The sequence below is a fragment of the Muntiacus reevesi genome, chromosome 3 (assembly GCF_963930625.1).
Source record: "Muntiacus reevesi chromosome 3, mMunRee1.1, whole genome shotgun sequence".
Classification (NCBI taxonomy): domain Eukaryota; kingdom Metazoa; phylum Chordata; class Mammalia; order Artiodactyla; family Cervidae; genus Muntiacus; species Muntiacus reevesi.
This window is the reverse complement of record NC_089251.1, coordinates 219,815,715-219,840,850: the sequence shown is the minus strand read 5'-3', so window position 1 is coordinate 219,840,850 and position 25,136 is coordinate 219,815,715. Positions and strand designations below refer to the sequence as shown.

The following is a 25,136-nucleotide window of genomic DNA, read 5'->3' as shown; positions in this document are numbered from 1 at the left end:
TATTGTGCTGAGCACTTTAATCCCTCTATGAAGTACATATCATTATAATATGTTATAGATGAAGAAACTGAAGTTTTTAAAAGATGAAATAACTATTTCAGTGTCTTAGGGCATGTCAGGGACAGTGTGAGATTTGACTCAGAATTTTCTACCTCCAGGCTCCATTCAAAACAGTTGAATATGATCCACCATGAATGAGCTTATAGTTTACTTTTGGTTGAGACAAAGGATTACTTTCAGGTAATTTAGCATTCTTGATGGCAATTATTATTCAGATGATTACTATTTTTTAATTCTTGGTCAGATCCTCACTGCCTCCCTCTAAGATAAATATTTCATTTTCTTGTTGCTGATAAAATATATACATGACTTTGGCTTAGACTCTGACAAAAAAGTGAGGATATTTACAGTTTTAATAAATTGTAATTAGACCATAAGTATAATATAAAGACTTCTTTCTCTAGAGGAAAAAATCCTTCTAGAAAAGATACTTTTTGAAGTAAAACTAGTACAAAATATGAAGTCAGAAGGCTAGAGCTGATTTCCTGATAAATGAAGAAAGCATTGGAAACACGGCACAAATTGGCCTTCAAAAAAACTGACAGTTTCATAGACTCTGCCTCTGAATGAAATATTGGGAATTCTCTTGGCACTTCTCCCAGACAGCCAGGTAGAAGAGGGTACACTGATTATTTTAACTAAAACAGTCTGCTTTTGTACAAACCCACCTCAGGCCCAACCAAATATGAAGCTTATCAAACTGCCAGATCAAGAGAAAGATGGTTTTTACCTGAGGAGAAAAACTAAGCCAACTGTAAAGAACTGCCTTATAACCTAAGATATTCACTGTTTCATATTGCCTAGAAGGAAATTCTAGATTTAAAAAAGAGTGCCTAGAGAGAACTCCAAAATATGCAAAATAAAGAGAATGAGAGCATTACCAAACTCTATTTAGTATGAAACAAAGAAAACGAAATTAAGAATTTTAGCTGTTTTTAGGAAAGAATAATTTTCTAGAAAAAATATTCACATAAAAGTAAGGTGTAGAATTATAAACTTAAATCTTAACGACAATGCTGCCACTTTAGATGGTAAACATTTTAATAATCCCACAATTTAAACCTATCTTAAAAGGACAAGCTCCAGGAGTTATCAAAATGTTTATACCAGTCTGTTTTAAGGGATCCATATGTTTAAAACTTGATGTGTTAAATATGTGTTGTTGTATTCCTTAGATACACTCTAAAAAAAGTTCTCATGACTTTTAATCTAGTATTTTGTTAACAGATAACATCCTCAAGTTAAAAAATAAAGAATGTTCCTAAAATAAGGTCTCTTCCCCTGAGGTGCCCCTTGGAAGGTAGTGGTCAGTAATGCAATCAGATAACTAGGCTTATTTCAGTTGCCTGCCAAAATATGGCTCATGACTATTAAAGTATGCTGAAAAACACCATTACATCAAGGACAGAAAGGGCATGATTGTTCTTATTTCTGGAATTCTTCTGATGTGAGTCAATTCACTGGGTGGGATTTCACTGGAAAATGGCTTTAGGAATATATTAAACGAAGGATGGACAGAACAAAGCTTTTAAACACAGACATAACGGAAAACCATAGAGTCAGGCTTCACCCAGCAGGCAGTGACAGAGATCAAATTCGTAGTAAAATCAGTATCTACAAGAACTCTAATTTTCTATGAAATTTTGATTTTTGTTAATTTAACATTGTTTCTTCTTAACTGTCCAAATAAAAACATTTCACCTCCATATACAAAAATAAAGCTGTAATTTTGCTTTTCAGACCTAGAAAACTCAGACTAAAGAAAGATAAGTAATATGAGATTAGTTTAAATATTGTTTTCATATTTGTCCCCAAATCCAAAAGATATTTAGGAATTTGGATAACCTGGACATGCAGAAATAATCCATAGCAAAAGTATACTCTGATATATTTTAAATCCTTTAGACTCAAAGAACTTTAAACCTGAACTGAATATGACATCATCGAGAAGTCCTCCTCTCCCTTGTAATTCCCTCTGGATGGAGATGATGTGAGCCATTTTATGATTATTGAACCTATCTGCTGAAACATTTCTGTTGAACTTTCATTATTTTATGTTTGCCTAGTCTTCCCAACTAAATTAAGTTAATAAGCTGTCTTTTTTAATTTTATGATTCCCTCAAAGGGTATAGTATAAAGCCTCATTCACAGTAAGCATTCTCTATTTCTTTGTCAATTCTAGATAGGCTAAAAATGTTTTGCTTGCTTTTTATTTACGAGGATGAGTTTTCCATACCTAGATAGGACTGGGAAGTTACTTGTTTAATAAATCTAATAACTATGCTAGCAGTTAATATGGTAACATAGTTTAGTAATTTTCAAAGATTTTTTTCATTAAAGGAAATCTTGTTCAGATAGCCAACAAACATTGAAACTCTTCTGGTTGAAGTAAGTGGAGAGGACTGGGTGAGAAATAGGGAAGAGCAGATGGGGAGAGGTGAAGGCATTGAGGAACTGAAGCCCAAACAGTTGGCTGTCTACCCACCGCCCGACAAAGGCCGCCAGAGACTCAGAGCCACTGTGGAGCACTGCCTAAGAGCCACTAGCTCAGTCTGTTGTGCAATTTATTTCAATAAAAAGAAAATCTCTGCTTCTCCCTCTTGCCAACTCAGCAACAGAAATTAAATCTTATATTTTCAAAGTCTATTATAAATATACATTGAATAAATGAATTGAACAAGTGAACACTTATAACCAAACTGAATAAAACCCTTACTATTATTATATTTTCTCCAGTTGACTTGAATGGGATACGAGTCTAAATATAATTGGAATCAGAGAAATGAACAAATGAAAAGTATCAAGCAAGCCTGAACAACAACATCTGAAATATTTTTACCATTTTACAAAGTAAAAATTTGTACACAGAGCATTCTTTCCTATCTATGGTAATGAAATGGATTCCAGGACATATGCAAGTTTCTGTGGCCCTGCACTCAGGCCTCCCTCTTTTGGTAGCAACAGTTCATCTTCTCTTTTTCCCCTTTGGGAGCTTCCCTTGGCCTGTGCATTTGGTCTTACTAATCTGCCCATCAGAATGGCTCATGCAGTCCCTACCCACCCACAGCACGCCCAGACACGATGCAGGCTCTTTACCCAAGCTAGACTAGTCAGATCCTCTGCCCTGAGATATGCTGTTTTCTTGGCATGACAAGACATAGGACAACTGGAAGCTTCTCTGCCTATGCCTGGGGAGTAAGCAGATTCTCCATTAGATGCTGCTACTTGAAATCTGCAGCTATGCTGGTCGAGAGCTTTCTGAACCATGGTTCTTCAGCCTCTTCTCCTGTGGGCTACATCATACCTTTCCAATAACGTCCTTACCTTATTTACATATCTATTTCTTTTCTTTATTTGTTTTTAAGTTAACGAAGTTCATTTCTGAAACCCCAGAACACTAAGAGAGACAGGGTCCCAAAGAACTGATAACACAGGCTGAAATTCACTTAGCGAAGCTTTGATCAAACAAGTCATGTTCACAGGCCACGGTGAAATAGACTGCAGAGTCTTAGTTTGGTTTACTTTGATTCCTCTTGATATTATGAAGTTTTTTGAAAATAATGCTTATTGTATCCTACAACCCAGGCATAAGTAAATTAAAAACCATGGAACTGAGATCAGGAGAACAGTTCACTGTGAGTTTAGGGAGAGTTTATAAACACTTTTTGACTCTCTATTTCCTTATCTATGAAAAGATTAGGTTAATGTAGCTCTATAAAGTCTCCTCTAATTGTGACACCCTATGAATTTTTAAGTTTACAAATATAAAATAACACATACCAACTATTGATTTTTTTTTTTTTTAGTCTAAAGTAGGTGCTCTGAAAAAGTCCCTGCTGTCTTACTTCAAGGCAATATTTAAATTTAACAGGAGACTCACCCAACATCAGCCTATGCGGTGGTATAACTTTCCTCCAGAACTTTGCAGTCTCTTTTTGTGATGGAAATCGGTGCCAATTTCTCTGTACTCACATTTTCCCTTTTCCATTCTCCTTCTATGGTTGGAAAAAAAAAAAAAGAGTTATAATTAGAATCAAGAAAATACTGTAAGGATAAATACAATGTATCCTGTTTTATGAAAGGTCATTCTTTCAAGCTATCAAAGCCCTTTACAACAAATACCTAATTGATGGTCACAGCCTCCTCTGCAGGAATAAAACACCATGCCTGGTTTACAGATGAAGAAACCAAAGAGGGAGTCAACAGAATTTCAGTTGACCATCTTAAATCTGGAACTAGAAATTCAGAGCACATTCATGTTAAACCATTTTGTGTCAGAGTGCTAAATTATCTTGGTTTGTTGTAGATGATTTTAATGTTGACCTAGCAATATGTGTAATACATTTATAATGAAAACAAAGTGAAACACATATTCAAATAGCTAAGAGTCAATCCTAAAGCAAATAGCTATTACAGTGGATTTCAGAATAAGTTCTTTGGTGACTAGTTGATGACTTCTGTGAAACTCCCATGTTAAGGGTGGCAAGTCTAATTTACTGTACAGTTACAGAAAACTGGAATAGAGTCTGCCCTGAAGACCAAGTTATACATACTAATAGTAAACTGATGCCGATAATTGATGATCATAACAACAACCACATGTCACTCATTTAAATGAGAAGTACACTGTCCTCTACCACCACCACGTTTCCCAAGAGTGTTCTTAGACTAGTCCAGGATAAGAAAAGAAGTTTTTGTGCCTTGTTCATTAGTTAATGTGTATTTAGCATGCAATCATCCACTTTTATTTACTGAAAAAAATATCCTATGTGCCAGGCACTATGCTATGCACTCCATCAAATTATTCATCCATCAACTTCTAGAACTCATTCTCTCAATGTGGAGAGCCTAAGGAGCTCAAGAGAATGGCGATTAATAAAGGAACTGAAAGTCTTTACCTGATTTAACAGTATGCCTTCATGTATTTCCCCTTTAATTATTTGGTTTAATGATTGAATTTCCTTAGAGGGATGGTCATCAGTCACTGATTACAGCAGCTCAGCTGGTAAAGAATCACCTGCAATGCAGGAGACACTGGTCTGATTCCTTGGTTGGGAAGATCCCCTGGGGAAGGGATAGGCTACCCACTCCAGTATTCTTGGGCTTCCCTGGGGGCTCTGATGGTAAAAAATCTGCCTGGAATGTGGGAGACCTGGGTTTGATCCCTGGGTTGGAAAGATCCCCTAAAGGAGGGCATGGCAACCCACTCCAGTATTCTTGCCTGGAGAATCACATGGACAAAGGAGCCTGGCGGGCTACGGTCCATGGCATCACAAAGAGTCAGACTCGACTAAGCAGACAGTGCACAATGGAAAAGCCCTATGTCATACAGGAGGTAAAAGGCCAAAGAACCTAGTAAAACCCCAGCTAAAGGTTTTCCAACTGTCATCAGACTTCCAAGATACAACTTAGGAGATACGGCACACAAGGAAACACTCTTCTTACCCTTGGACACAAGAAACAAACATCTTCAGGTGTACAAAGTGAAGGGAAAGGAACATTTTCCAGCACCTGGCCTTCATCAGGCACTCAACTAGACACTTTCAGTCTCATCATTTTACTTAATCTTTAGCTTGCCCCTGTTCGGTTAGACTTTTGCCTGACCACCCTACCAAAAAAAAAAATGAAGCCCCCATATAATTTATTGTATATATTTATTTGTTTGTTTACTATTTGTTTCTTTCCTCTAGAATATAAACTACTGAGGACACACAAAACAATTCTTGAAAAATACACTACTAGTTTGATCATGAGAAGATCCTCTTCCCTTCTAGTTCTGAACCATCTGAAAAATGGGATAGGAGGACAGAAGAGCTCTAATATTTGCACTTTATTCCTAGTAAAATGCTTGGAAAATGTCGCTTCTTTCCAAGGAAAGGTGGGAACTTTTAATCTTCCCTACTACCAATCCTTGAATTAAGCTAATTTGCTTATGAGAGGCAGAACACCTGAAAAATCATCAGTCTTTCCCATGCAGAGGAAAAGGAGGTGGACATGATATACCAGCAGGGAGCAGTTCTAGGGGAAGGAGGCAAGACAGTTTAAGCACCTCACTACTAAATCTGATCTATGGACCAGACGCATAAGCTTCTGGAAGCTTCTTAGAAATGCAAAAACTGGCCTCACCCTAGACCTACTGAGTTGGGATCAGTATTTTTATGATATGCCTAGATAATCCATATGTATTTAAAACTTTCAATAGCATGTGTGAAATTAAGCTCAACATATCTACCCCACCAGAGATATGTGGACCACTGGATTTTGAACTTGCCACATTAGCAGTCAGACAAATCCCTCCTTCTATCACAGATGCCAATAATACAAAGAGACAGTTCAGCCTCCTCATTCTGATTTCTCTCAAGAGAGGACAGGAGCTGTAATTTTAAATATGAATTTATGTTTATTTGTTGCTTGTTAAAGGTAGCAGGAACTTGGGGAGGAAGAAAAATGAGAGAAAATGAATATCCACCTCCACCCTAATCTCTCTTCTTTCCTCATCTGTAAAAATGAAACAATAATATCTTCTGTAATTGTACCAAAAAGCTACAGTAATCAAAACAGTATGACACTGGCACAAAAACAGACACATAGATTAATGGAACAGAATAGAGAGCCCAGAAATAAATTTATGACTATATGGTCAATCAATTTATGACAGAGAAGACAGGAACATACAATGGACAAAGACAGTTTCTTCAGTAGTGTTGACAGAACTGCACAGTTACATGCAAAAAAGTCAAATTGGGTCACTACATTATACCAGATACAAAAATTAACTTAAAATAGATTAAAGAGTTGAATACAAGAACTGAAATCAAGATTTCTAGAAAAAAACATAGGTGGTAAGCTCCTTGACATAGGTCTTGATGATGATTTTTTGGGTTTGATGCCGAAAGCAAAATTAACAAAAACAAAAATAAGCAAGTGGGACTATATCAAACTAAAAAGATTCTATACAATAAACCATCAACAAAATCAAAAGGCAACCTACTAAGAGAAAATATTTGCAAATCATATATTCAAAAAGAGGTTAATATCCAAAATGTATAAATACTCATAAAAATCAATAGCAAAAAATATTACTAATCCAATTAAAAAATGGGTAGAGGATCTGAATAGACATTTTTCCAAAGGAGACATAAAGATGATCAACAGACACATGAAAAGGTGCTAATTATTACTAATCAGAGAAATGGAAATCAAAATGAGAAAGAGATATCAATTCATACCTGTCAGAATGGCTATGATAAAAAAGACAAGAAATAACAAGTGTTGACATAACGTAGAGAAAACAAACACTTGTGCACTGTTGATGGGAATGTAAATTGGTGCAGTTATTATGGAAAACAGTAGGGGAATTCCTCAAGAAATTAAAACTAGAACAATCATACAATCCAGAAGTTCCAAAGAAAACAAAAACATTAATTTGAAAAGATACATTGGCAGTATTATTTACAGTAGCCAAAATATGGAAACAACCTAAGTATCCATAGAAGGATTATGGATAAAGAAATTATGGTATATGTATATATGTACATAATATGGAATATTAGCCATAAAAAAGTATGAGTTCATGCCATTTGTTACAACATGAGCAGATTCTGAGGGCATTCCGTCCAATGAAATTAATCAGAAAAAGTCAAATACCATATGATTTCACTTATACATGTAATCTAAAAGACAAAACAAACAAACAAAACAAAACCAGACTCACAGATACAGTGAACAGATTGGTAGTTGCCAGAGGGGAGGAAGAGGTTAGGGATTGTGCAAGATAGGTGAGAAGAATCAAGAGGAGCAATTTTCCAGTTATAAAATAAATATCTCACTGAGTTGCAACGTACAGCCTGGGAAATACAGTCAATAACATTGCACTAACCTTGTATTGTGACAAATGGTAAACAGACATTTTGGTGATCATTTTCTAATGTTATGTAAACCACTCTGTTGTACACCCAAAACTAGCATAATATTGTGTGTCATATTATACTTTAAAAATATTACTTCCAAAGCCCCAGATACTTCTTAAATATTATTTACACACATGCATACAAATAAATATATTTGTATATTGCATCTCTGCAAAAGAAAATTCAGCTACTACATTTTAAAAAACAAAGACAGATGTATTTAGATGTATTTTGACTATAGTTTTTTCAAAGCTAGATTATAAAATATACATAATTTTTTAGCTTTGAAAATTCAAAACTAATGTCTATCTCACTCTGTCTGAGACTTGTCAAATGACATAAAGTAGAACTGGTTATCCTGAAATATGCCCTGAATAAAACAGCCAATTTCTTTTTTAATTAACAGATAATGAGCTATTTTGTCTATTTATACAGATACATAAATTTCAAGTTGTCATTTGTTTCAAACTGATTAAACAACATATTCATATTTCAAAGATTATGAAGCTTTTCCTTGACTGTCTTTTTATCTTTAAAAGAAAACAATGCTAATAGTTTCCTTTTTCCTATATTCAACAACTATTTACGACCCCTTCTTGGTGTGGGTTTTCAAAATACAAAGAAAATTTGGCAACTTTTCAATGGCCTTTTTAAAAGTCTGTTCTTAAGTGCTTGTGTAAAAGCATAAAGAGCACTTCTTTGGAGAACTGATAATGTCCCACATTCAGTATTTGTATATTGAGTACTGTCAGTTATATTCTGTGTTTTCATTCATTGGAATCTGTTCTGTTAATCTGCATGTGACTGATTTCAGGGAATCTATGTAATCAGAAGTCAAAGTTAACATAACAATTCCTCTTCTACAAAACATAACCCAAGACATTATGGGTCCAAATTTCAAAGCAAGTCACTGTATTTGCAAGTTTTAAGTCACACTTGGCAGTTTTTCCAAACACGGTGGTCAGGAACTGAAAAAAATAAACATGTGTTTCCAGGATTTTCTTTTCACATGCCACACAAAAAGTAATGTTACAACTGTGTTTTCACTCCCTTTAAAAAGTTCTTCCTAAGGAGGAAAGCTCTGCTGATTTGTATTATTTTAAGGTAGATTTTACAAAATAACATTAAGGGGCAAGACAAATATTACTTTCACTGTATAAATGGAAGTTTAACTTCCCCACAGGGATTTCTTGAAAAATCTGATCTATTATTATGCAGTCATATTTTGTACTTTAAATCTCATACTTCAATTCAGAGTACTTAGCACTTTCCATCTTCCATGTGCCAAATAAAAAGGAAAATAAAAGAATCAAACTACATACAATTCCTAGGCAGCAAGTCTACAGCCATTCCCATTTTGCTGAAAGAATAACTGAGGTAAAATAAATGTATTATTTTCCTGAGGCTTAGCAAAGTCTTGGTAGTGGCAGAAGGATGAAAATTCACAGGTGTAATTCTTATTCAAGACAGAGGAAACAATCAATCATAAAACGGGATTCCAGCAGTCTATAAAGACCTCCAAACCCCAAAACATCTTTTCTGTTGATAGGCCAGATGGTCTGAATATCCACTCCAACCTTCCCACCCTATCTAGAATTGTTTCAAAATTATAACATTCAAATATACATTCAATATACATTCAAAAAAATGTACATTCAACATACTTTCAAAAAATGTAAATATCATAATTTGTGGGAATAACAATACCAGCCATCAACTCATTAGGAGGAATTTATTTGTCTGTTCCTGAACAAAGATCTGGAATGACAGAGAATAGGACCCAGGGTAAAAAGTGGATGGAGAATAAAGGATAAAAAAAGTATTCAGTGTGGAATCCTTCTTAGGTAGACTGGAAGCTAGTAGAGACCATTAAAAAGACCCATCCATCCTGCCTTGGATAGGAGTTAGGCCCTAGATGAGGAGGGAAAAGATGAAAGGATGATAGGATAAAGTAGACCTCCCTGAGCAAGATGGGAGGTATCAGGGATGTTTTCTGGGAAAAGATGGTAGCAAAGGATTATAAAACACAAGGGGAAAAAAACTTACTCAAATGAGTTGAAAAGTTATATCCACACAAAACCCACACAAAGATATTTAGAGCATCTGATGTCATGAATGCCAAATTTGGAAACATCTAAGTTGTCCTTCAGTAAGTAAATAGATAAATAAACTGTGGTACATCTGGATAATAAAGTATTGTGCTTCACTTCAGCCCTTGTACAACTCTTTGTGACCCTCTGGATCTTAGCCCGCCAGGCCCTCTGTTCCTGGGATTCTCCAGGTAAGAATACGGGAGAATTCCTCCTTCAGCGGGTCTTTCCAACTCAGGAATCAAGCCAGAGTCTCTAACACCTCCTGCATTGGCAGGCAGGTTCTTAACCGCTAGCGCCACCTGGGAAGCCCAAAGAGAGTGTTACTTAATGCCAAAAAGAAACCAGTTACTAAATCATGAAAGGCATGGAGGAACCTTAAATACATATGACTAAGTAAAATAAGTCAATGTGAAAGAGGCTACATATTATGTGATACCAGGCATATGACACTCTGGAAAAGGCAAAACTATAGAAACAGTGTGGACAAAGCTAAGGAGATAGTAAAATGATCAGTGATTGCCAGGGTCAGAGGAGAAAGAAAGATGAATAGGCAGAGAAGAGAAAATTGAAGTATATTTGACTTAAAGAAGTGTTAGTTTAATGTGTGTAGCAAAGTGCCTCAGCTACACACACACACACACACACACACACACACACAGATTCTTATCCACTGTATGTTATGGTAAGATATTTATATATTTCCCTGTGCCTGAAGAACTATGGATGGAGGTTCGTGACATCATACAGGAGGCAGGGATCAAGACCATCCACAAGAAAAAGAAACGAAAAAAGACAAAATGGTTGTCTGAGGAGGTTTTACAAATAGTTGAGAAAAGAAGAGATGTGAAAGGCAAAGGAGAAAAGGAAAGATATATCCATCTGAATGCAGAGTTCCAAAGAATAGCAAGGAGAGATAGGAAAGCCTTCCTCCTTGATCAATGCAAAGAAATAGAGGAAAACAATAGAATGGGAAAGACTAGAGATCTCATCAAGAAAATTAGGGATACCAAGGGAATATTTCATGCACAGATGGGCTCAATAAAGGACAGAAATGATGAGGACCTGACAGAAGCAGAAGATATTAAGAAGCGGTGGCAAGAATACACAGAAGAACTGTACAAAAAAGATCTTCATGACCCAGATAACCATGATGGTGTGATCACTCACCTAGAGCCAGACATCCTGGAATGCAGAGTCAAGTGGGCCTTAGGAAGAAGCATCACTGTGAACAAAGCTAGTGGAGGTGATGGAATTATAGCTGAACTGTTTCAAACCCTAAAAGATGATGCTGTGAAACTGCTGCACTCAGTATGCCAGCAAATTTGGAAAACTCAGCAGTGGCCACAGGACAGGAAAAGGTCAGTTTTCATTGCAATCCCAAAGAAGGGCAATGCCAAAGAATGTTCCAACTTCTGTACAATTGCACTCATCTCACAGGCTAGCAAAGGAATGCTCAAAATTCTCCAAGCCAGGCTTCAACAGTATGTGAACAGTGAACTTCCAGATCATCGAAAAAGCAAGAGAGTTCCAGAAAAACATCTACTTCTGCTTTATTGATTATGCCAAATCCTTTGCCTGTGTAGATCAAAACAAACTGTGGAAAATTCTTAAAGAGATGGGAATACCAGATCACCTTACCTGCCTCCTAAGAAATCTGTATGCAGGTCAAGAAGCAACAGTTAGAAATGGACATGGAACAACAGACTGGTTCCAAATTGGGAAAGGAGTACATCAAGGCTATATATTGTCACCCTGCTTATTTAACTTATATGCAGAGTACATCATGCAAAATGCCAGGCTGGATGAAGCAGAAGCTGGAATCAAGGTTGATGGGAGAGGAGAAATATCAATAACCTCAGATATGCAGATGACACCACCATTATGGCAGAAAGCAAAGAGGAACTAAGGAGCCTCTTGATGAAAGTAAAAGAGGAGAGTGAAAAGGCTGGCTTAAAACTCAACATTCAAAAAATGAAGATCATGGCATCTGATCCTATCACTTCCTGGCAAATAGATGGGGAAACAGTGGAAACAGTGACAGACTTTATTTTCTTGGGCTCCAAAATCACTCCAGATGGAGACTGCAGCCATTAAATTAAAAGACACTTGCTTCTTGAAAGAAAAGCTATGACAAACCTAGACAGCATATTAAAAAGCAGAGACACTACTTTGCTGATAAAAGTCCATATAGTCAAAACTATGGACTTTCTAGTAATCATGTATGGATATGAGAGCTGGATCATAAAGAAGGCTGAGCATCGAAGAATTGATGCTTTTGAGCTGTGGTGTTGGAGAAGACTCTTGAGAGTCCCTTGGACTGCAAGGAGATCAAGCCAGTCAGTCCTAAAGGAAATTAATCCTGAATATCCATTTGAAGGTCTGATACTGAAGCTGAAGCTCCAATACTTTGGCCACCCGGGGTAAAGATCTAACTCATTAGAAAAAATCCTGATGCTGGAAAAGATTGAAGGCAGGAGGAAAAGGGGATGACAGAGGATGAGATGGTTGGATGGCATCACTGACTCAATGGACATGAGTTTGAGCATCTGGGAGATGGTGAAGGACAGGGAAGCCTGCATGCTGCAGTTCATAGGGTTGCAAAGAGTCAGACACGACTGAGCGACTAAACAACAATTCTCACAAATCTCTACTCTATTCTCTGCCTACACCAAACCATGGGCACCATTTTTTTTCCTCAATGCATTTTCATAGAGAAGTTACTTCCCGTAACGCATACCATCCCCAAAAGCCTCACCTCTCTCTTACTCCAGTGAATGCACCTTACCAAATCCATCACAATGGAAGCCCATGTTCTTCAAGGTTCAACTTAACGTTCACCTACAATTGGAAGTCTTTCCATGAAAGCCCAACCTAGATCAGGAGTCTCCATTGCTAGATGATCTAATGGGTCCATCTTGTGCTAATGGCACCAACTAGGACAGGCACCAAAAAGCTGAGAAAAAATTGATTTGAAATCATCTGATTTTTTTGAAAACAATAAAATACCACATGGAGCAAAATAAAAGCTTTGCTGGTCTTTATTGCCCTGGTTTTGCAGTTTAACATTATTTTTATGCTAATTACAAAGCTGTACATCATAATCTCCTCAGTGGGTATCAGTGGGTATCCTACCTTACTGCTCCCATATGTAAGATACCCGCTATAATTGTTGCTTTCCTTGAACATCACCCCAACTGGAATGTGACTTTCTCTTGAACAGGAACTCTGGCTTGCCTTGTTTATACCCAATGGTCACTATGATGCCTGCCAAATACTAGGAGTTCAATAATTCTTATAAAGAGAAGGAAAAAAAAGAGGGACTAAGGGAGGATGGAAGAGAAGAATGGAGAGAAAGAATAAAGTGGGAGGAAAGAAGGAAGTTCCTCCTAGCCCTAATATCCTGTGCGTCTAATTTTGAAACTGAATTCTCAATGTTCCTTTTGTCCAGAGAGCATTGATAGCAACATACAGAAAGATAGCTTTGAACGTGGACAGTTTTGAAAGGAGGCTAAAATCAGGCCTTATCAAACCCACACTGCTCTAAGGATGAGATGATTATTCCCTGGATCTAACCTAAAAAGGCTTTAAATGTAAATCCAATCTCAAATTTAAGCTCCCACAGGACACAGGACTAGTCACTATCCAGCATGTTCCCTGATCTGCCTCATTCCTAAAACTACCTCAAGATACTCTCTGGGCTACCAAGGTCTCAGGTACAAACTAGAAGATCCCAAAGGCTAGACATCTCTACATGTCAACTTTCTGACAAACCTTAACATGTGACAATCCAGTAGATGGTCCAAAGTGTGGTGTGTTCTGCTCACACCAAACAATGGACAATGGCCTCCCCTCCTACCCTATTTGCACAATGACAAAAGCCTACAAATCCAATAGGTCACAGGACCCTTTTTGCATTAAAAAAAATTAACAAAAGGCTAAACTGAGACATATGCTAAATGAGAGCCAAAGTATTTTGAAAAGTTTTAATGAATTCTTATGACAAGAATTATATTATGCATAATAATGCATAATATAAACATCTGTATTTAAGGAAGATAATGATTTAGCTCCAGGAAATAATAGCTAAGCAGTGATGAGTTAAGCAAATGTTTTACAATTAATGGAAATAAAAATTACATATTATTACAGTTAAGGGATGCTGAGAGAACAGGATAGGAGGTAACTCATACCAATGAACTCTAAAGCAAGAGAGAATTAAAGGTTCTATAAAACAGATACTCCCTCAAAGAGGGAAACTGAAAGAAGATCAAGCTTCTTGAAGTTCAAAGATGTTAAATTCTACTATTTAAAACTCATTACATATGTAGTTACTGGCATAGCCATTTCTTACCTTCAACAGAGTCAATTTGCCTCTTAAAATAAGATATTTAAAGGCAGACTCTTGGCTTGGTGTCTTGGATAGCAGATCACAGAGCTCCAAAGCTCTTAAGACTCTGTAGCACTAGTTCTTACTAAGTCGTAATTAACTTCAGTGGGAATTACATGATAGCAACTTAGAACAGAATTTGGCCAAACATTTTTAGTATTCTTCCATTTGGTAGTTACTACTTCAGTGGGAATCTCAAGTAAGAACCAGAGGGCAGAATGCGGCCCACAAGGAGAAGCACATCAAGTAATTGGCCCAATTTATAATGCCAATAACAGAGAATATTAAAATCTCCCATGAAGCATCCCCATTAGTTCATTGATTTCATCAAACATGTAAATTCAACCAAAATGACTACTCAGATCTTTCACCAAGTCTGCATGAAGGGCAGTGTGTAGGAGAGGCTATGGCTAGAGAATGGCCCCACATACCCGATAACCACCCTAGAAGGGCAATTATGTAAAAACTAAGTAAAGCTGGATGCTGTTTGGCAGTGTAACCACATAATAAATTCTTGTTGATGCAAGAAATAGGAGCCATCACAGCACTAGTCTGGGCATTAAATATCTGAAGAATAAGATTTAGGCCTAAGATTTGGACTTGTGTTTCAAAATGAAAACCCAATATTAGGCTCAGAATAATAGCTTTAAAGATAGTTATATATTAGAAAACTTTATATATAATATGCAATTTTTCACTGCCATTAATTGTGGAACATAACATTTCCTGAAACTCAATCCTGATTCTTTCTTCAAAAGAGCTTATATATAGTGCAAGGCCTAATTTTTATCATAAAAATGGAGACTTTTCTTTAACTGCTTGTTTTAAATTACAGTATTTATTTGGAAACTAATTTTAGGGAATTAGCAACTTAACATTTAAGTTTAAAGGACAATCAAAAATCACAAACTGATACAGAATATGGGAAAACAATATTTTAAAAATATCTTCCTATATTCGCCACCTATGTTCCTCCCAGTAATTCACCTGAGACACTCTAGAAGATAATGGAATTATTTCCTGAGGGCCACCTCACAATCACCTTGATATAGTGTCTTGGCCAGATTTTCAATTGAAGGTCATTAACACTACTTCCCCAACAGACTGAACAGACTCTTCTTTGTCAAGAAGTCCTCATTCTCAACCACCACCACCTCACCCCCCAGCAGCCCCTACTTCTCAATGGCCATAGCACTGAGAAACAAGAGAAAAATTATACCAATATGTCCTACCAAGTAAAGCAGACTGCTTTCCCATTGGCCAGCCCATCCATCAATGCACCATGTTTGTTAACATTCTGAAAGACATTTGTGCAAAGAACAAATTGACGGAGCCCATGTTTATATCAGAAAATTCAGAAATGGCAAGAGATTTATTCACGGATCTTAACACCCATTCAGACTGTCATAAAACACAAAGGACCAGATTCAATAAAAACTCTCTCCAACTTCCACAACACTAAAGTCTGTGTGAGCCTTCAAAACAAAATCAATTTTTCCAGTTTTGCAAAGGGCTGTTCAGACTTCAGTAGCATGGAAGCCAGCTGGGGCATTTCCGTACTCATCCCCTAAATTAGTTTCAAAAGTACTTTTGAGGACCACATTTGATCAGAAGAATTTGCATGCTTTTTTTCTCTCTTCTTTTTTTCTTTTTACATATTTCAGAGTACATCACATGGAGAACAAACAACAGAACTGCAGCATATGTCTCATGCAGTTAAAAGCTTTAAAACTGGCCCGTAAAACAGAATTCTTTGGTACACAGTGAAAAATATTTTTTGATTCCATAATCCATACTGCAGTAAAGTTGGGCCTAATCATTTTTAAAAGTTGCTGTGTCCATGGACAGCTGTTCTTCATACATACTGGGAATGTTTCCTTTACATTCCTAAGAACATAAGAGCTTGACATCAAGCCAATACCTCTAGAAATGGTGAAAGCTAAACACACCCCATACTGATGCTTTTACTCTCCCAACAAACTTTCTCCCACAACTAAAATGTTAAAACTTTTACCCCACAGCCCACATTCTGAGATTAGTCCAATAACTAATGTTCTGTCCAAGTAAAATACATTTTGTCATAGCTTGAAAATGTTACCTTTCACAGAAGTATAGTATTTCTGACCAGCAGGGAACATATGTCAACATTATCTATTATTACCCAATGTCAGGACCAAAAAGGGAAGGTGGGTGGTGGATGTTAATAACGACTTAAGCGATTTCTAAAAGAGGCATTTGAGAAGTACAAAGCCAGAAGTTTCAAATGTTTTGTCTTATTTTCGCTGTGTCAGCAACCTGCCCCCCCCCACCACCTCCGCCGCCACCAAGAACAAATCTAATGCTGCCTCCGACCCAATGCCTAGTTCTCTTTTCAATTTTAGCCAACGCTTTGCTAAGCTGGAAAGTTTGAAAAATACCCTAGAAAACTTCTCCACCAGAAATGAAAAACAAAAACATATGACCAGCAATGATGAAAGCAACTCCCACTCGCTAAGAAAAAGATTTTCAATCACAGAAGCACACAGCTTTTGGATTTGAAAATTTATTTTCATTTTTCAAGCTACTTGTCTGGTGTTTAGATTTGGGGGGTTGGGTTTCTTGTTTGACACTGGAGGAGGCAGGGGAAATGCATGTTGGGGGTGTAATTTTATTTAAGCAATTTTCACAAAGATAAGCAGAAAGTATTCTTCCCACCCTGCAGGGCTGCAGAGAAGACGGTGCCCATCCTCACTTCAGTATGTGTATCCCCTGCAGGAGGAGATGAAAGTTACAGTTGGCAACAGTCCACAGGAGGAAACGTGTCTCCCACTTTCCTAAAATTAGATCCAGTTGTGGCACAAAATACATAGTGAACCTGTGTCCTCAATCCCGGGCAGTCACGACCATGAACTGCAAATGCGTTTATAGGTACTATATGCACATGCATGCATGCTCAGTCATGTCTGACTCTTTGTAACCCCATAGACTGAAGTCTGCCAGGCGCTGTCCATGGACTTTTTCAGACAAGAATACTGAAGTAGGTTGCTATTTCCTTCTCCAGGGGATCTTCCCTACCCAGTGATCAAACCCTTGTCTCTTATATCCTCTTCATTGGCAGGCAGATTCTTTACCAGCTGAGCCACTGGGGAAGCCCATGATTGGGAGCTATTAAGTTATTATGGTCCCTTTGGGCCATGTGGATCTACCTAGTATTTTTCAAAAGAAAAAAAAAAAAATGGAAATTTGAGCTCTCACTTCACAACATGCATGTCTTATAGGAAAGATTACTGTGGGTCACAGGTAAAGACACGGGTCCTGGTTGAGGTCTCAAATAGGAAATACCGGGATAAGATGCCCCCTGAGTCCTGGAGAGCTGTGCACTTTCCATCAAGGACATAGCGTCTTGAGATTCTGAGCCTGTTGGAAAGTAGCTTCTCATTTAGTCAACTGTTTGGTTACTGTAAAAATGAATCTTTCCCTTTGAAGAAGTCATTCAGAAAAGATTATAAAATAAAAGCAAAGAAATAAATCCCTCATGCTAGGAGACTCTTAGAACTACAGAAGATTCAACCCATGGGACAGGACATGTCACAAGACTGTGGAGGAAGGTGATAATGCTTACTGTCTTGACTTTTGAAGGAAGTAATTTTAATTCATTCTTCCTCATCTCACTCAGTTTCTGAGGACAGAAATTATGGAAATATAGTTCCTTCTAGACACATTACTAAAGGGGAAAAAAATGAATCCTATTTACTTAAGTAGTAAATATTGCTGCCCAAACAGTATTTTCATTGCTAAGCACCAGAAGTCCATAATCATCCCACAACTAATGGTGGGTCCCAAGCAGTCAAATTATAGAGAATTTTCTGTTCTTCATGAGATGTGATGATGCCCAAAGCACCAAGCAGAGGAGAGAGCTTTGAGGTAATTATTCCAGTGTTATAGGAGAGTTGGAATTGCCTAGGTTTCTTTGGTTCATTATTCCCTCTCACCTACTCCTCTGGGACCATGTTTGTAATATGGCATTAAGGCCAGGGGTTTGCTTACATTCACAGTAGAGGAAAAAGTTAACTGATCACCTCTCATTTAGAACATGGCTTCTGTGAAGCTAACAGACCACAGATGTCATACAAAAATAGTACGAACCTAGAGTGTCGTCTAAAAGAATCATTAAATGGTAAGATGGGGGGAGGGACCTTCAAAGCTCAACCTCTTTATCTTTAAAAGCAAGAATTGAAGCCAAGAAACAGAGCAGTTTGCTATGTCACATAGCTTAGTAGGTACCCTGATTCTACTCCATTTCAGTATGACATCATGGATAACAGTGTTGAAGCTAGGGTCCTGGTCCCCTTAAGGCAAGAAATGCTGTGTAGCAGATTGAAAAGGATGTTAGGGAACCCTAAATTAAGATGCTATTTACATGCACTTCTTCCCATATGATATGGGCACTTTTCTGCAAGTATCCTTCAATTTAAAAAGAAAGAAAAGTAATTAAATACAGTTAAAAAATACATAGGTCATTTCCAATTTTTAAAAATCTCTAAATACAAAATTTTAAGATAAAATAAAATACTACATATAAAGAGGGCTGACTTATGTTAGACTATCATTTCAACCTAAACAATGGGAAATAAGAATTCCAATAAGGTGAACACTAACATATGTCTTCAAAATAATATTAATGATAATTTTCATTTGAAATGTACAAGTCAGTTTACACCATAGTCTACTTCTCATTTCTCTTTATCTTTAAAGCAACCTGTTCTATAAGGAGAAAGTTTATTTGTATCATTATTTTAGAACTATGAAAACTGAAGTTCAGAGTGATTTATTAACTTGCCAAAGCTGACACAGCTAGTAGGTTGGCACAGGCTGAAGAAGAAGCTGAGTATTTTGACCTCTGCAAAGCTAAATATTCTCTCCATTGCAATGTGTTACCAGTAGTTATAATGTCTTGCTTTTGTGGGAACATAGGACATTTTCATGCCACACAAATACATATCAAAGTTTCGGCACTTTATGGGAATTTCCTGGCAGTCCAGTGGTTAGGGCCCCAAGCTTCCACTGCAGGAGGCATGGGTTTTATCCTTGGTCAGGGAACTAGGATCCCACAAGTCATGTGGCCCAGTCAAAAAAAAAAAAACTTCACTGAAAAGATTAGGCACTTCACGGATTATGAACATGGAATGGAAACCTATCTTCAAGAAATTTGTTTTTTCTTAAGGAAGTGAAACAGCTTAGTTTTTAAGATATAAGTTCAATCACCAAAAATTAATCTTATGGGACAATTTTCTCTTCACTTGCATTTTGAGATGGCCAAAGTCTAAGAAAAGCTGAAGAAGCATTTTAGGCTAAAACTGCCAAGAACTAAGTTCCCTTTTGAGGCTAGAAACATTTTTAGGGGTGGAAGTGGGGGAAGAGCTGATATTTTAATTGTTTCTCTCTGCTGGTGCATGACTCATGAGTAGACTTCTTGCCTTAGAGAGAGATTAACAGACATTAAAGAAAATATCACTATCAATTTTGACAAATCTGGAATCTAAGACATGTAAATAATTCATAATTTCTACCACATTTTACCTAGTAAAATTTGCAGATTAAGAAGCAAAAAGTTTGGAAGAGACAAGAAAATTAAAAAATGAAATTATGTCTGGTCCTTCTTCCCACCAGTGTTATCTGAGCAGCAAACCTGGTTGAGCTTTGGAGGCTTTGTCAGTTTTAATGGTGAGCACATTGATTTATTTGTGTGTGAGCTTCTTGCGGGGACAGGTTACATGGTCTGCTTCAGAATTGTTCTGGAACCTTTTCCTAGTTAATACCATCACAATTCTTTCTTTTTATATTGGCCAATGATTAATGGACACCATTTGCCTAGGTTTGGGTTGAGAGTTAATACACCATATTAGACTGCAACTGACAGGCTCCCTTCTTCAATTTATTTGAGGCTTCTTGCAGAATAGTAAAACATAACACGGATCCAGATGCAAAAACTAGCCAAGAACAGACAGGGGAAAGGATTGTGTCAAATTAACATAACTGAAATAATCAGGAATGGTAGAATTTAGTCAGTTATTTTGACCCTCTTATTACCAATTTGGAACACCACACAGTTAGTATGTTTGGTTGCCATAAGACAAATAGCCGTAAAATTTTAAAATATCAAAGTGATAAGCTACAACCAAATTAGCATGTAAATTAGTGCAATCTTTCTGAAGAAAAGGGCACTAGCATGAAATAAAAGCCTAAAATCTGTATATATTTTGACTGGCAATTCCACTTCTGGAAATACGTTTTAAGAGAATAATCAAGAGTACGAAGAGTGTGAACAAATATTTAGCTACATGGAATATTTGTGCCAACTATATTTACAGTCTTTAAAAGATGAGAAATAATCTAAATGCTCAATAAAAGAGGATTAATTAAATAAATAATGGTGCAGCCAAGATAAAAAGTGTTATGAAAGAATATTTAATAACACGGAAATATATTCAATTTGCATTCTTACCTCAAAAGATATTTTTTTGAAAATTACAATAGGATTTACATTTTTAATGTATATTTAACATAATATACATAGAAGAAATGCTTGGAAGAATGTGCACCATTAGCAATGGCTTCTTTTAAATTGTGGAATTGTGGGCAGTTTCTAATTTTCCTCATTTTATGTTCTCTATACTTCCAAATTAGCACATAAATTACTGTGATCTTTCTGAAGAAAGGGCACTAACATGAAATAAAAGCCTAAATCTGTATATACTTTGTATCTACAGATATACATTTTGTATATACATATATACAGATATACATATACAGATATATTTTGTATATACAGATATATACAATTTGTATATATTTAATGATGTCCATGTTTTATAGTATACATCAATTACTTTGGTTAAGAGAAAATCAAAACATTTTTTTAATCAAAAAAAAAATAGCTACCACCATGCTACAGAAGTATTTGTCAATTAAGCAAAAACAAAAAATGTTATAGGCACATTATTTAAGCTATTTTCCATTCAAGGTGAAAGCTCACTTCCAGAAAAAAATGAAAATAAACTACATTGGTTATTTTTAATTACCCTATTTCTTAGGTACCATCCTATAATGTCAAATATTCAAATTATCTGAAGACAATATTGAAGTATCAGTTTAAACATAGCAGTGTTGTTCAGTGGACTACAGCCTTGATATTTAATCTGCTGTTATGAATTTACATAATCTTTCAGTGTCTCAGTTTAATTACTAATAAAAAAAGGGACAGGCTGTGAGTCATACTCAGCTCATTGAAGAATATTAGCCCAATCAAACCAAAAAGATGCTCTAATTTCATTTGGTCCTAGTTCCTGCTTTAGAACAGAATTAAAAACAAATATAGAGAAAGATGGAGAAAGTGAGTCACCTAATTTACATCTAACATAATGCGAACAAGTATTTCTTAATAGGTATTCAGTATCTGAAGTGCTAAATTATAGAAACTTAGAAACGACTTCTTAATGGAAAAATCTTAGCATTTTTAATCTTACTGCAGATATTCTACCTTGTCAATTCAAAATCCATCCGATTTGGGGGAAAAAAATCTTTTACTTAGAGACAAAGGTATGCCACCATACATCTCAAACTAATTAAATATAAACCTCTTCTGGAGTAATGGTTCAAAGAAAAAGGCAAATTATATTTTATAACTCAGACAAAACAGTCATCCACCAAAAGAATATTGCCTTCTTTTAATTATTAGAATAAATCATTCCATGGAAAACTGTTTGGCACGTAGTGAAGATAAGATGATAAATATAACACAAAACAATAAAAGGAGATAGATTCTCTGTTCAAGCAAACTCATCCTAGTTGCAAGTGAAACCCTTGAGACGTCACATACCAAGGCACCTCAGAGGCCTCAAAATGTCTCTGGTATTTCACATAAGTCTTGGATATGACCTAGTCTGATTAATGTTGACCCAAGGGACTTCTCTGGTGGGCCACTGGTTAAGAATCCACCTTCCAATGCAGGGGACACAGATTCAATCCCTGGTCGGGGAACTAAGATACCATACGCCAAAGGGCAACTGACTATGGGCCACAATTGTCGAGGGTGCATGCCCTTGAGCCTGCGCTCTGTAACAAGAGAAGCCTTGGCAATGAGAAGCCAGAACCACGCAACTAGAGAGTAGCCCCTACTCATCACAGCTAAAGCCCATGCACAACAATGAAGACCCAGTGCAGCGATAAACAAAGAAATAAATTTTTAAAAGACTGACACAATTTAATTTTTAATAAACAGCCTTTTATAGTATCCCAACTAAAAATATTTAAATCTATTTTCTTTTTTTAAAAAAATGTATTTGTTCTTAGGAGAAAAGATGTGGTAGATATGCTATTCACTAAGTATCAGTTACATAAATATGGAGCTGGTGGGTTTTGCTTGACCAGGTAGAGTATTATGCATTTGGAGGTAAGGGAGTAGGTTGGAGCCCAGCATGGGATGTTGCCTGAGTTTATTTTTAAATAGTCTCCCTTTTCCCCAAGACATTTGTGGCACTGAGGACCCAAGGTTACTTGGTAAAATATTTTCATGTCTTTGGTTTTGAGCACCACAGTAGATACTTGGAAACTACAGTTGCAAGAAATTGGGCTAAACTTTGTTATTTTAATTAAAAGAAAGAAAATAGGGACTTCCCTGGTTTCCCAGTGGTTCAGTTCAGTTCAGTCGCTCAGTTGTGTCCGACTCTTTGCGACCCCATGAATCCCAGCACGCCAGACTTCCCTGTCCATCACCAACTCCCGGAGTTTACTCAAACTCATGCCCATCGAGTCAGTGATGGCATCCAGCCATCTCATCCTTTGTTGTCCCCTTCTCCTCCTGCCCCTAATCCCTCCCAGCATCAGGGTCTTTTCCAACGAGTCAACTCTTCGCATCAGGTGGCCAAAGTATTGGAGTTTCAGCTTCAGCATTAGTCCTTCCAATGAACACCCAGGACTGATCTCCTTTAGGATGGACTGGTTGGATCTCCTTGCAGTCCAAGGGACTCTCAAGAGTCTTTTCCAATACCATAATTCAAAAGCATCAATTTTTCAGCGCCCAGCTTTCCTCACAGTCCAACTCTCACATCCATATATGACCACTAGAAAAACCATACCCTTGACCAGACGGACCTTTGTTGACAAAGTAATGTCTCTGCTTTTTAATATGCTATCTAGGTTGGTCATAACTTTCCTTCCAAGGAGTAAGCATCTTTTAATTTCATGACTGCAGTCACCCAGTGGTTAGGACTCCAAAATTCCACTGCTAGGAGTGCAGGTTCAATCCTTGGCCAGGGAAGTAAGATCCCTTATGTCACAAGACATGCCCCCCAAAAAAGAAAAAAAGACTTATAAGTTATCAATAGTTACTATCTCCCTGAGTCAGCTGCCCAGTATTCCTCATGGTCCTTGCAAAAAGTCTTTTTCCATAGACAGATCTGCCTAATCTATGATAAGGTTTTCTGGTGCTGTGGAGAGGACTGCTCATTCCTCACTTTTCCTAAACGTAACTGTCATGGTACCTAGCTCTCTATTGTCCAATAACTTCCTATGAAGCTCCCCTTTCATACTCACCATCCAGTACTATACTTCTCTCAGGAAAATGGTACCTTACCCTTAAAAGCATCTCCTCTTGAGATACATATCCTATATCAGAAGTTTAGCTCTTTCTAAATTAATATTGAGTCTACTTCAAGTAATTGCACCCCTCCCCTGCCTTTATTCTTCACTATGTAGATCTTAACTAGAACTGGGTCCACTAACCCATCTCCCAGTTAGGGTACTCAATGCTTCTCATTACCTCCATGGTTCTTCCAACAATATTTGGAAAATTGTGAGACACTTAGGAGAAAATCCCACTTCTCTGGGGCCACTAAGCCTAGCTTAGTGAACTTGAGCTCATTCTCACTGGCACTCCTGACACAATGAAAGAACACAGATATGTGAGAAACAGAAAATCTCTAATAACAACATGGTTTGCACATAGAAAAATCAAAAGTGTAACATTTGACACTACATAACTCACATTTCTTAGTCTGTTCAGATACAAGAATTTTATGAAAAAGGAAAAGGAATAAGTATAGAGTATATTTTGCAAGAATTTGGCCCTGAATATAAACAATAAGCAAAAAAGGGTTAAATGGGGTGAGTAGAGCTAAGACAATTGGTGGGGGGTGGCAGGGAAGGGAGGGTGTGGTTTCACTTATATGAATGCCTTTTCAGATAAAGGAAATCTGATTATTTCTATAATGTTGGTAGCTACCATTTAGTGAATACTCTATCATGGAGTTCTCTCCACACATTTTCTAATTTAACCTATACAATTGCCCTTCCTTATCTCCCTTTTTTGAGATGAGGAAATCAAGGGTCAGAGAAATTAAGTAATTTCTACACTGTCACATAGCTAGTAAATGAGAGAGTCTTGTTCAAACTGAAGTCTACAGACTCCAAAGCTTCTACACTACCACAAAAATGAAAGCAGTGAAGAGGGAAAGGTTAGGGGTACAGGAAAAGAGCCTGCAAGTGTTTGAATAAACAAAGCCTCATGAGAAGCTAGAAAAATTGGATTCAGAAGAGAAGTATATGAGGAAAAGTATCCCTTGGAAGGTGAAAACATACTTACTTCTCATAGACAAAAAGAAAAAGTGCATTAAAAATTAAATGGTTCTATATTTTAAGGTGACATTA

The 25,136-nt window shown here is 36.8% G+C and overlaps 1 long non-coding RNA gene across 1 annotated transcript in view; it reads right to left on the bottom strand.

The window, feature by feature from the left end:
- Positions 1-16,571, bottom strand: part of LOC136163530 (uncharacterized) — a 103,730-nt gene extending 87,159 nt beyond the window's left edge. Inside the window, exons 1-2 of the long non-coding RNA XR_010662254.1 lie at positions 16,549-16,571; positions 3,941-4,055 (exon numbers count right to left, since the gene is read on the bottom strand). This is a non-coding gene — a long non-coding RNA (uncharacterized lncRNA). The remainder of the gene's footprint in view (positions 1-3,940; positions 4,056-16,548) is intronic.
- Positions 16,572-25,136: the final 8,565 nt, after the last annotated feature.